Genomic DNA, 12,364 nt, shown 5'->3' on the forward strand with positions numbered 1-12,364 from the left:
CCCCCACACAATAGAAAGGATAAGGTCTACAAATTACAATGGGAGATAGAAAATACTTGCCATAAGGGCGATATTACAATAGTCATAGGGGACTTCAATATGCAGGTAGATTGGGAAAATCAGGTTGGCGCTGGATCTCAATAGGGGAAATTTTTAGAATGCCTACGAGATGGCTTTTAGAGCAGCATGTGGTTGAGCCCAATAGGGAATCAGCTGGGGTGTTGTGCAATGAACTGTAATTGATTAGAGAGCACAAGATAAAGGGACCCTTTTGTGGGGGCAGCGATCATAATATGATAGAATTCACCCTGCAATTTGAGAAGGAGAAGCTAAAGTCAGATGTATCAGTATTACAGTGGAGTAAAGGAATTACTGAGACATGAGAGAGGAGCTGGCCAAAACTGATTAAAAAGAACACTGGCAGGGATTATGGCAGAGCAGCAATGACTGGAATTTCTGGAAGCAATTTGTAAGGTGCAGGATATATACATCCCAAAGAGGAAGAACAGCAAGGTGACAGAACCGCAGCTAACGAGAGAAGTCGAAGCCAGCATAAAAACCAAAGAGAGGGCATATAATAGACCCTCTCTTAGTGGGAAGTTTAGAGGACTGGGAAGCTTTTAAAAACCAACAGAAGGAAAATTAAAAAATTATTAAGAAGGAAAAGATAAAATATGAAGGTAGGCTAACCAATAATGTTAAAGAGGATACCAGAAGTTTCTTCAGATACATAAAGTGTAAAAGAGAGGTGAGAGTGGGTATCAGACCACTGAAAAATGATGCTGGAGTGGAGGTAATGGGGGGGCAAGGAAATGACGGACAAAGTGAATAAGTATTTTGCATCAATTTTCAGTATGGAAGACACGAGCAGTGAGCCAGAAGTTCAAGCGTGTCAGGGCGCAGAGTGTATGAAGTTGCTGTTACTAGGGAGAAAGTTCTTGGTCTGAAAGGTCTGAAAGTAGGTAAGTCATCTGGACCAGATGATATATACCCTAAGGTCCTGAAAGAGATGGATGAAGAGATTGTGGAGGCAGTAGTAATGATCTTTCAAAAATCAATTGATTCTGGCATGATTCCAGACGAATGGAAAATTGCAAGTGTCACTCCACTCTTCAAGAAGGGAGAGAGGCAGAAGAAATGAAATTATAGGCTAGTTAGTCTGACCTCAGTGGTTGGGAAGATGTTGAAGTTGATAGTTAAGAATGTGTTTTTGGGGTACTTGTAGGCATATGATAAAAGAAGATAGTTCGCACGGTTTCCCCAAGGGAAAACCTTGGCTGACAAATCTGTTGGAATTCTTTGAAGAAATAACAAGTGGGATGGACAAAGGAGAATCAGTAGATGTTGTGTACCTGGATTTTCAGAAAGCTTTTGGAAAGGTGCCACACATGAGGCTGCTTAACAAGTTAAGAGCCCATGGTTCTACAGGAAAAATATTGGCATGGATAAAACAATAGCTGATTGGCAGGAGACAAAGAGTGAGAATAAAGGGAGCCTTTTCTGGTTGGCTGCCAATGACTAGCGGTATTCCGTAGGGGCCTGTGCTGGGACCGTTTCTTTTTGCCAATGACTTGGATGATGGAAGTGATGGCTTTGTGGCAAAGTTTGCAGACAATATGAAGATAGGTAGAAGGGCAGGTAGTTTTGAGGAAGTAGAGAGGCAACAGAAGGATTTAGATAGATTAGGGGAATGGACAAAGAAGTGGCAGATGAAATACAGTGTCAGAAAGTGTATGGTCATGTACTTTACTAGCAGAAATAAAAGGGTAGACTATTTTCTAAATGGAGAGAAAATTCAAAAGTCCGAGGTGCAAAGGGCCTTGGGATTCCTTGTACAGGATTCCTTAAAGGTTAATTTGCAGGTTGAGTTGGTGAGAAAGGCAAATGTGATATTAGCATTCATTTTAAGAGGACTAGAATATAAAAGCAAGGATGTAATGTTGAGACTTTATGAAGCACTGATGAGGTCTCACTTGGAGAACTATGAGCAGTTTAGAGCCCTTTACATGTTGACATTGGAGAGCATTCACAGGAGGTTCACAAAATTGATTTTGGGATTGAAAGGCTTGTCATATGAACAGTGTTTGATGGCTCTGGGCCTGTACTCACTGGAATACAGAAGAATGAGGGCTGACATTGAGACCTATTGAATATTGAAAGGCCTCAATAGAGTGGCTGTGGAGAGGATGTTTCCCATTGTGGGGTGCTTCCTAAGACCAAAGGACACTGCCTCAGATAGAGGGGCATCCTTTTAGAATGGAGGTCAGGAGGAATTTTTTAAGCCAGAGAGTGGTAAATTTGTGTAATTCATCACCACAAGTGGCTGTGGAGGCCAAATCACAGGATATATTTAAGGCAGAGATTGATAGATTCTTGATTAGTCAGGATATGAAGGGAGACGGGGAGCAGGCAGGAGATTGAGGCTGAGAGGGAAAATAGATCAGCCATGATGAAATGGTGGAGCAGACTTGATGGGTCAAATGGCCAAATTCTGCTCCTGTATCTTATGATTCAGACATGTGGGAAAATGGATGATTTAAGCATAAGTCTTGGGATCTGCACCTTATAACTGATGCTAGAGTGGAGTTGTCTGATTCTCACTTGATGAACTGCATATTACAATGAGCCTTTTCTCTGATGCTCATTCCAGTTCATTGAGCAATCATTTGTAAAGTACAGCTCTCACGTCACAAGGGACCAGCCTCCTGAATCTACATCAACCATGAAGTACAGGCAACTCCTGCTACTTCTTAGCAGAACCTGTTACCTTTTGATAATTAGTACAATGAATTTCAACTTCAACTTCACTTCTTTTCAAGGCAGTTTCACAGGGCAATTTGCATCAACTTGCAGCATTCCCTTAGTACTGCACAGGAGCCTTCACTGAGGATTTGTGTTCAAATCTTTCAAATGGGACTTGAATATGGGACCACACTAGTTTCACCAACTGACAAATAAAACACAAGTAGTTATACAGAACATACTTCCACTTGTGAGGGAGACCAGATTAAGGAACTGGACTTGAAGTATTGCATGCAGTTCTGGTCATTTGGCTGTAGGAAGAATGTTTTTCCAGATGGAAAGGGTGTAGAAAAGATTCCCAAGGATGTTAGAAGGACTGAATGACTTGGATTATGAGGAGAAAGAGGATAGGCTGCAGCTGTTTTGCCTAGGAGTCTGAGCAATGATGTCCTTCATGAGGTGCAAAGATAATGTGTATGGTCACATTCTTTCTCCCAGAATTTAAAACCAAGGGCTTAGGGTTAAGCTGAAAGGGGACAGATATAAAGGAGACCTGAGAAGCAGGTACTTCACACAAAGGGTGGTGGGTATGTGGAACAAGAGGAAATGGCAGACGGAGGTACAATTATAACATTAGGACAGGCTCATGGATAAGAAAGGTTTTTAAGGAATACAGGCGAAATGCAGATAGGACTAGCTCAGATAGGCACTTAGGTCGACATGGGTGAGTTGGGCCAATTAGCCTGTTTCCTTACTGTATGACCCTATGACTCTTAATGGTACATATACTAACAGGAAGAACAGTGTGCAATAGATCAAGCAAACATCGGCAGTAAGGCTAGTGCATGACAGACAATACATACATTGATTAATAGATAGTGAAAGACGCTCAATGTGTAGACCAGCGGGATGGGCAGTGAGTTTGACACGACATATGCTGGTTTTTCATCACCGATTGTAAGAAAGAGAAAACACTGGAAGAAGTTCAATGAAATGCAGCGAATAAATGAGTAGTAAAGGTAGTGGTGTGACAGACAATGGTACTGAGTGGCAGACAGAGCAACGTGCTAAGCACAGACAAGCAAACACTGGCAGTAAGGTCAGTGAATGACAGGAAGGTCACTGCATAACACTACATTCAATCACCGTAACTTCTCCAAAGAAGTCCCTAGTTCCCAGAATCAACTTATAGAGACATAGCGTCATGTAGCACACAAACAGATCCTTCAGCCTACTGTCCATGTTGACGTCAAGTACTTAGCTGTACTAATCCTATTTACCAACTCTTGGTCCACAATTAGTATGATTCAAGTGCTTGTCCAGAAGCTTCTTAAGGAACCTGCTTTCTTAAGCACTGTGTTCTAGCCTGCAAATATCCTCTGAGTGAAATAATTATTCCTCAGATCTCCTCTAAATCTTTGGCTCCTCACCTTAAACCTCTGTTGCTTGGTCTGTTAGGGGTATAATTTTTTAATATCTAGCCTATCTTAGATTCTCATAATTTTGTACATCTATATCGGTTCTCCCTTCAATCTTCTCTGCTCCAAGGAAAGCAAACACAGCCTGTTTGGTTGGAAACCATCAAGGCTATGAGGCCAGGTACACATGGAGACAAAGATGTGGCTGCGATATTTGCTCAATTTTCAACAAGAGGCTGATTCTGGAGTTCTAACAAAGGAGAATTCTGGATGGGCTAAAATCAACAAAGAAAAGGTACTAGAAAGGCTAGCTACGCATAGAGTGAATAAAACCCCCTGGTTACTGAGGAAAGCAATGGAGCAAATTATGCTGGGGAATGGAAAATTGCAGATGTTACATCTTTGTTCGAAAAAAAACACGAGACCATAAGATACAGGAGCAGAATTAGGCCAGTTGGCCCATCAAGTCTGCTCCACTATTTCACCTTGGCTGATCCAATTTTCTTTCAGCCCCAATCTCCTGTCTTCTCCCCGTATCCCTACATGCCCTGACCAATCAAGTATCTATCAACTGCAGCCTTAAATATACATAAAGACTTGACCTCCTCAATTGCCTGTGGCAAAGAATTCCACAGATTCACCACCCTCTGGCTAAAGAAATTCCTCCTCATATCAGTTCTAAAAAGACACCATTCTATTCTGAGACTGTGTCCTCTGGTGTTAGACTCTCCCACCATAGGAAACATCCTCTCCACACCTACTCTATCAAGGTCTTTCATCAGCATTTGACAGGTTTCAATGAGATCACCTTTCATCTTCTGAAATCTACAGGCTCAGGGCCATCAAATGCTCTTTATATGACAGGCCATTCAATCCTGGAAACATTTTCGTGAACCTCCTTTGAATGCTCTCCAGTTTCAGCACATCCTTTCTAAGGGGCCCAAATTTGCTCACAATACAACATTACATCCTTGCTTTTATATTCTAGTCCTCTTGAAATGAATGCTAACATTGCATTTGCCTTCCTTACCACAGACTCAACTTGCAAATTAACCTTTAGGGAATGTTGCACAAGCATTCCCAAGTCCCTTTACACCTCAGTTTTTGTATTTTCTCTCCACTTAGAAAATAGTCAATTGTTTCATTACTTTTACCAAAGTGCATGACCATATACTTCATGACACTGCGTTCCATCTGCCATTTCTTTGCCCATTCTCCTAATCTAAGTCCTTCTGTAGTCTCTTTATGTCCTCAAAGCTACCTGGCCCCCCACCTACCTTCATATAGTCTACAAACCGTAACAAAGCCATCAATTCCATCATCCAAACTACTGACATATAAAGTAAAAAAAATTGGCCCCAACACAGACCCCTGTGGAATACCACTAGTCACCGGCAGCCAGTCAGAAAAGGCTCCCTTTATTCCTACTGTTTGCCTCCTGCCAATCAGCCACTACTTTATCCATGCAAGGATCTTTCCTGTAATACCATGGGCTCGTAGCTTGTTAAGCAGCCTCATGTGTGGCAGCTTGTCAAAGACCTTCTGAAAATCCAAGTACTGTACACAACATCAGCCGATTTTCGGTTAATATTTCTTCAAAGAATTCTAACAGATTTGTCAGACAAGATTTTCTCTTGGGGAGACCATGCTGACTACGGCCTATTTTATCATGTGCCTCCAAGTACCTTGAGACTTCATCCTTAATGACTGACTTCAACATCTTTCCAGTCACTCAGGTCAGACTAACTGGCCTATAATTTCCTTTCTTTGGCCTCTCTCTCTTCTTGAAGAGTGGAGTAACATTTGCAATTTTCCAGTCTTCCAGAACCATTCCGGAATCTAGTGATTCTTGAACAATCATTACTAATGCCTCCAGAATCTCTTCAGCCACCTCTTTCAGAAGCCTGGGGTGTACACCATCTGGTCCAGTTGACTTGCATTCCTTCAGACCTTTCAGTTTCCCAAGATGCCTATAACATCATACCTGCCAATCTTTAATTGTGCTGCAAGTTCATCTACCTTATTCCGTAAATTGCGCACATTCAAATACAAAACTTCAGTCTTGTATTCACCCTCTTTGATTTTGTCCGCCTTGTATATTGTAATTCATCCTGTTGACTGCAATTTTGCCCTATCAGCATCCTCTCCTCACTACACATTGCCTCTGTTTGTAAACCATCAACCTCATCTTCATCAATATCATCCACCTTTCTTTCAATGCTTCTTGCATTGAAATACAGGCTGCTCAGTATCGCACCATGCTCAACCTTTTGATTCCTAACTTTGTCTGAGGTCTTATCAACATCTGCCTCCACAACCTTTCCACTGCCTGTTCCGGCTCTCTGGTTCCCACCCCCTGCAACTCCAGTTTAAACCCCACGGTGCAGCATTAACAAACCTTCCCACTGGGATATTAGTCCCCCTCCAGTTCAGGTGCAAACTGTCCCTTCTGTACAGATTCCTCCTTTCCTGGAAGAGAGCCCAATGATTCAAAAATCTTATCTCCTACACCAACTCCTTAGCAGCATATTAAACTGTATAATCTTCCTAGTTCTGGGCTTACTAGCATTTGGCACTGGTGGCAATCATGAAATCACAACCCTGGAGGTTCTGCCCTTTAACTTAGCACTTAATTGAATTGGAATTAAACTTAGGAGCCGAGAGGTAATTTTGCAGCTATATAGGACCCTGGTCAGATCCCACTTGGAGTACTGTGCTCAGTTCTGGTTGACTCACTACAGGAAGGATGTGGAAACCATAGAAAGGGTGCAGAGGAGATTTACAAGGATGTTGCCTGGATTGTGGAGCATGCCCTATGAGAAAAGGTTGAGTGAACTCGGCCTTTTCTCCTTGGAGCCATGGAGGATGAGAGGTGACCTGATAGAGGTGTATAAGATGATGAGAGGCATTGATTGTGTGGATAGTCAGATGCTGAAATGGCTGCCACAAGAGGGCACAGGTTTAAGGTGCTTGGGAGTAGGTACAGAGGAGATGTCAGGGGTAAGTGTTTTTATGCAGAGAGTGGTGAGTGCGTGGAATGGGCTGCCAGGAAAGGTGGGGGAGGCGGATACGATAGGGTCTTTTAAGAGACTTTTGGATAGGTACATGGAGCTTAGAAAAATAGAGGGCTATGGGTAACCTCAGTAATTTCTAAGGTAGGGACATGTTAGGCACAACTTTGTGGGCCGAAGGGCCTGTATTGTGCTGTAGGTTTTCTATGTTTTCTATGTCTATCTCTCTGAAGTCCCTATGCAGAACCTCATCACTCATCCTACCCATGTCAATGGTACCTACATGGACCATAACCCTCCCACTTAAGAATGCTGAGGACTTGATCTGAGATATCCCTGACCCTGGCACCTGGGAGGCAACATACCATCTGAGAATTTTGTTCTCGCCCACAGAAACCTCCTGTCTGTTCCACTAACTAATGAATCCCCTATCAGCACAGCATGCATCTTCTCCCCCTTTCCTTTCTAAGTCACAGAGGCAGACTATGGTCACCACCCGCCCCCCCCCCCAAATAGCATCCAAAGGAATATAACTGTTATTGAGGGAGATGGCCACAGGGGTACTCTGCAATGGCTCCTTAACCCCTTTCTCCTTCCTGACTGTCACTCAGTTTCCTGTGTCCTGCACCTTGGGCGTAATTGATTTCTATATGTCCTACCTAACACCCCCTCAGCCTCCCAAATGATCCGGAGTTCATCCAGTTCCAGCTGCAACTTCTTAACATGGTTTGTTAGAAGCTGAAGCTGGATGCACTTCTCGCAGTTGTAGTCATCAGGGACACTGGAGATTTCCCTGCCTTCCCACATCCCGTAAGGGGAGCATTTCACTATCCTGCCTGGCATCTCTACTGTCCGAGCTGTGCAGATATAAAGAAGAGAAGGGAAAAAAATACTTGAGCTTTTCTTTCCTTTGCTTTCTCTGAGTGAATCCCCACTTTACTGAAACCTCCAAGAGCCAAAGCCTTAAGATCTCCACTCTGACTATGTCCATTCTAATGACAACCATAGGAACAAATAGGGATAAGTCCTGTCAGTTCTGTCTTGTGATGGAGAAATAGCAGTCAGTTGGACAGTGCATTGATTAGAGAAAACAGGCACATCATGGCTAGCTATAGATCGGGGTTCCCAATCATTTTTAATGCCATGGACTCCTACCTTTAACCAAGGGATCTGGGCACCCCTGCCTTTCATAGATGGGGCTTCTTGATGAAATAACAGAGAGAATTGATGAGAGAAATTCTGTTGATGTAGCATAATTGGACTTCCAAAAGGCCTTTTGGTATCCTCTAAAACTGATGACCATGGAATGAATGAGAGAGTCACATAGCAAGGAAAAAAAAACTACCTACATATCAAGAAATACAGGTCAGCAGTATAAGGCTTTTTTAGCACTAGAGGGAAAGTGTATGCTAGAAATCTTTAGGGATTGATACAAGGACCAATACTTTTCTCCATACATAATTATGTGGGCTTGGATGTACAACGCACAATTTCCAGTTTGATGATGACACAAAAATAGTGAACAGAGAGGATGATTGCAATAAAATATTTAGGAAAGGAATGAAGGCGGGTGGAGTGGGAGCTTGGGTGACAGATGAAATTTCATTCTGAGAAATGTGAAGGATTACATTTTGGTGGAAGGATGAGAAGCAGCAATATAAACCTGACAGCACAATTCTGAAAAAAAAGTACAAGAAAAGAGATTTGGGACACATTTATGCATATTCCTTAGCAGGCCAAGTTGAGAAAGTGGTTAAAATGCACACAGGATCTTGGAACTTGTAAACAGAAGCAAATACAAAAGCAAGGAAGTCGTGATGAAACTTTGTATAGCACTGATTTGGACACATCTGGCATCTCCTGACCAGTACTGTGAACTGCAATTTAGGAAGGATTAAAGTCTTCAGAGAAGTTGCAGAGAAAAACTATCTGGGATGAAGAACCTTAGTTCTGAGATGCACGGGAGAAGCTGAGGTTGTTCTCCTTTGGAAAAAAAAAAGAGGCTGTATGGAAACAACAGGAATTCTGCAGATGCTGGAAATTCAAGCAACACACATCAAAGTTGCTGGTGAACGCAGCAGGCCAGGCAGCATCTGTAGGAAGAGGTGCAGTCGACGTTTCAGGCCGAGACCCTTCGTCAGAGGTGCAGTCGACGTTTCAGGCCGAGAACCTTCGTCAGAGGTGCAGTCGACGTTTCAGGCCGAGACCCTTCGTCAGCACTAACTAGTCCTGACAACGGGTCTCGGCCTGAAACGTCAACTGCACCTCTTCCTACAGATGCTGCCTGGCCTGCTGCGTTCACCAGCAACTTTGATGTGTGAGGCTGTATGGAGATCTAATTGAATTACTCAAATTCTTGGTTGATATAGATTGATACATTCTGACTGACTGCATCAGTGTCTGGTATGGGGGGGGGGGGCTACTGTACGGGATCGAAAGAAGCTGCAGAAAGTTGTGAAGTTAGTTACCTTCATCATGGGCACTATCCTCCATAGGATCCAGGACACCTTCAAGGAGTGAAGCCTCAGAAAGGCAGCATCCATCATTAAGGACCCCCATCACCCAGAACATGCCCTCTTCTCATTACTACTGTCAGGGAGCAGGTACAGGAGCCTGAAGGCACACACTCAATGATTAAGGAATAGCTTCTTCCCCTCTGCCATCCAATTTCTGAATGGACATTGAACTCATGAATACTACCTTACTACTTTTTAAATTTTTATTTTTGCACTACTTATTTAACTTATCTATTTTATATATACTTTATACTTTATTGTTGCCAAACAATTGATACTAGAGCGTACAATCATCACAGCGATATTTGATTCTGCTCTTCGTGCTCCCTGGAGTACAAATTGATAGTAAATATTAAAAACTGAAATTATAAATCATAAATAGAAAATAGAAAAATGGAAAGTAAGGTAGTGCAAAAAAACCGAGAGGTAGATCCAGATGTTTGGAGGGTACGGCCCAGATCCGGGTCAGGATCCATTCAGCAGTCTTATCACAGTTGGAAAGAAGCTGTTCCCAAATCTGGCCGTATGTGTCTTCAAGCTCCTGAGCCTTCTCTCGGAGGGAAGAGGGACGAAAAGTGTGTTGGCTGGGTGGGTCGTGTCCTTAATTATCCTGGCAGCACTGCTCCGACAGTGTTGTGGTGTAAAGTGAGTCCAAGGATGGAAGATTAGTTTGTGTGATGTGCTGCGCCGTGTTCATGATCTTCTGCAGCTTCTTCCGGTCTTGGACAGGACAACTTCCATACCAGGTTGTGATGCACCCCATAAGAATGCTTTCCACGGTGCAGCTATAAAAATTAGTGAGGGTTTTAGGGGACAGGCCAAATTTCTTTAGTTTTCTCAGGAAGTAAAGGTGCTGGTGGGCCTTCTTGGCAGTGAACTCTGCTTGGTTGGACCAAGTCTGGTCATTTGTGATATTGACCCTGAGGAACTTAAAGCTTTTGACCTGTTCCACTTGCGCACCACTGATGTAAATGGGGTCGTGCAATCCGCTACTCCTTCTGAAGTCAACAACCAATTCCTTCATCTTGCTGACATTGAGGGATAGGTTATTTTCTTCGCACCATGCTACCACTGCTGCAATTCACAGTTTTTCTCAATTATTATGTATTGCATTGCACTGCTGCTGCAAAGACAGTAGCATATTCTCCAATGTACATCTACAGATGTTTGTCAGAATTTTAGGTGACATGCCAAATCTTTGCAAACTTCTAAGAAAGTAGAAGTGCTGTGATGCCTTCTTTGTAATGGCAGATACATGCTGGTCCCAGGACATCTCCTCTGAAATTATAATGCTGAGGAATTTAAATTTGCTGACCCTCTCCACCTCTGATCCCCTGATGAGGACTGCCTCATGGACCTCTGGTTTCCTCTTCCTTTAGTCAATAATCAATCTTTGGTTTTGCTGACATTGAGTGAGAGGTTGTTATTGTGGCACCATTCAGCCAGATTTTCAATCTCCCTCCTATATGCTGATTTGTCACCACCTTTTTATTATAATATAATTTTTATTAAGTTTTCAAAGTGAATACATGGAAAGATAATATTTACCCTCCCCCCTCCCCTTAACCCTCGCCCCCCATATATACTCCTACTTAAAAAAGAAAAGAAAGAAAGAAGAAAAAAAAGAAGAACCGCCTGGATATTGGAAGGTTTCCACATGCTCCATGGGATTCAAAATAAATTTAGTATATTTATTCGTTACTTTCCCCAAGGGACCAAGATCTTTATCATCGGAGCAACTACATATGCCATCCTATCTTTTGTAAATAAGGGCGCCAAATATTCAAAAATGTTTCATATTTATCTCTTAAATTATAAGTAATTTTTTCGAGTGGACTAGAACTAGCCATTTCATTGTTCCAACGATTCATACTTAAATACGAATCAGATTTCCAAGTAACTGCTATAGCCTTCTTAGCTACTGCATTTGTCACCACCTTTGATTTGGCCAACAACAGTGGTGTTGTTGGGAAACATATATATAGCTTTGGAACTGTACGGTCATAAGTAAAAAGCAAGTAGAGCAAGGAGTTAAGCACACAGCCTTGTGGTGAACCTGTGCTGATGGTGATTGTGGAGGAGATGTTGTTGCCAATCTGAACTGACTGGGGTCTGCAATTGAGGATACAGTTGCACAAGGAGGTATTGAGGCCTAGCTCTAGGAGCTTATTGATTAGTTGTGAGGGGATGATAGTGTTGAATGCAGAGCTGTCGTCAATGCACATCCTGATGTATGTGTCTTCGCTGTCCAGATGTTCCAGGGATGAGTGAAGAGCCAATGAAATGACATCTGATTTTGACCTGTTGTGACGGTAGGCAAATTGTAGCAGATCCAAGATGCTCATTAGGCAGGAGTTGATATGTTTCATCGCTAACCTCTCAAAGCACGTCATCACCGTGGATGTAATTGCTACTGGGCGATAGCCACTGAGGCAGGTTACCACTTTCTTCTTGGACACCAGTATAATTAAAGCCTGAAAGAAATTGCAGGGCTAAGGGGTGAATACCAAGGAAAGTGACTAGGTGGATTATTTTTGTGTACAGCTGCTGTGCTGTAAATACTCTATGATTGTGTAATTCAAACAGGCAGGCCACTCAAGAGTAATCATGACGTTAAAGGGTTAAACACTGAAGTTAACATAATGAATACTATACTCCTCCTTAACCCAGAGTCACA

At 42.6% G+C, this 12,364-nt stretch overlaps 1 protein-coding gene across 1 annotated transcript in view; it reads right to left on the reverse strand.

Moving 5' to 3' along the window:
• Positions 1 to 12,364, reverse strand: part of LOC134360091 (tetratricopeptide repeat protein 28-like) — a 210,921-nt gene that overhangs the window by 176,814 nt on the left and 21,743 nt on the right. The gene's annotated exons all lie outside the window — the stretch shown is intronic.

Source organism: Mobula hypostoma, chromosome 21 (assembly GCF_963921235.1).
Source record: "Mobula hypostoma chromosome 21, sMobHyp1.1, whole genome shotgun sequence".
NCBI classification, from domain to species: domain Eukaryota; kingdom Metazoa; phylum Chordata; class Chondrichthyes; order Myliobatiformes; family Myliobatidae; genus Mobula; species Mobula hypostoma.